Source organism: Alligator sinensis, unplaced genomic scaffold, assembly GCF_000455745.1.
Source record: "Alligator sinensis unplaced genomic scaffold, ASM45574v1 scaffold400_1, whole genome shotgun sequence".
In the NCBI taxonomy this organism is placed as follows: domain Eukaryota; kingdom Metazoa; phylum Chordata; order Crocodylia; family Alligatoridae; genus Alligator; species Alligator sinensis.
In genome coordinates, this window is record NW_005841897.1 from 1337968 (window position 1) to 1339609 (window position 1642).

The window sequence follows — 1642 nt, forward strand, 5'->3', positions numbered from 1 at the left end:
TCGGAAGAGAGGTCCGGTCCGCCGAGCTGATTGGACGAAACGGAACATGGTTTGGATCCTACCCTTTGTTGCAAAGCTCCACAATGGAAAGTCAATAGGAAGGCAGCGGCTGCGAGTGTCCCAGGCGCAGCTGGGGAGGGTAGGTGGGGGACAGAGAGCTGTGCAGAGCCGTGCTGGTAGGGGCAGTGGGCTGTCTTCGTGTCAGGATCCCGGCAGCCTCGACACTGCCCCGCAAAAATGGACGTTGCCAAAAGTGCATTACCCTTTGTTGCAAAGCTCCACAATGGAAAGTCAATAGGAAGGCAGCGGCTGCGAGTGTCCCAGGCGCAGCTGGGGAGGGTAGGTGGGGGACAGAGAGCTGTGCAGAGCCGTGCTGGTAGGGGCAGTGGGCTGTCTTCGTGTCAGGATCCCGGCAGCCTCGACACTGCCCCGCAAAAATGGACGTTGCCAAAAGTGCATTTAATGTGTCCTGCCCAAAGCAGCCAAAACAATTAATAATGAATTAACTTCGGGTTCTAGAGCGTTTTGCAGGCGCATCTCTCTAAGTAGGAAAGGTTTTTTTCGGGTTTTTTCCCCCCTGTTAATCGTTTCATCTCACATGGGCCAGTATCTCAGCTCAGGGCTGGTGGGAGATTGAAATCTTTCAACTCCACTAAAATACCTTGAATTTGGAAAGTGTTTTTAAAGGACTAACCCTGGGAAATTATCAATATTGCCTGAAAAAAAAAAAAAGAGTGCTCCTTATTAATGGGCACAGGGGGTGACCATATTATTATTATTTTTAAAGACTTTTAATAATATAATTAGTTTAATATCATACTTCATATAGCAAGCCTGGTTCTGGCAAATATTTATATATGTAAACTTAACCCAATACGGTTCTGATTAAGTTCAGCATAGAGTTTACCGAAGGACTGAGGCCTGGTTTATTGCAACAACTTTCATAAACTATACATCACTCCAATTAAGTCCCATAATGCCTTTCACAAACTTAATAACATATGTTTCCTATAGCAGTTTTCATATAAAAGGTATATATTAAGCACATGTATGTATATATGTGGATATATATGCATATATGTGTGTGTAATCATATGGACAGTATATATGTGTATATATATGTGTGTGTGTATATGTATATATATATATAAAAAACAATGCAAACATAACTATAGATTATATATGCATTGATCCATAGAAACGATGCAATCATTATAACATACGTATTATATGCAGACATATCATACCTGTATAGTCCTCGCCCATGCCCTCAGCAGAGGTATACCACTTTATCAAATAAGAGCTATAATTTCAACGAACCGTAATACAGTAGCTAGAAAAAGTCATAGAGCTATATTCCAAACTTCGGTTGCAATTCTAGTAACACATATGTAGGTTAACTGTAAACCTTAAGTAATCCCATTGAAGTGAATAGGCGACATTTGACCCTTTTTAGGATAAACGGTTGTTTAATTGTTGACTTTAGGGAGGCTAGGAATCCATCAATAAAAGTGTTTATGTGCTTAAAGTTAAGTTTTTGGGTAAGTATTTGCAGAATGGAAGACCTCACCCTCGCTAAGGATGTGTGAACCAAGTAATCAACATTATTGCAAAAGACTGAAATAAAATAAACTAAAATATG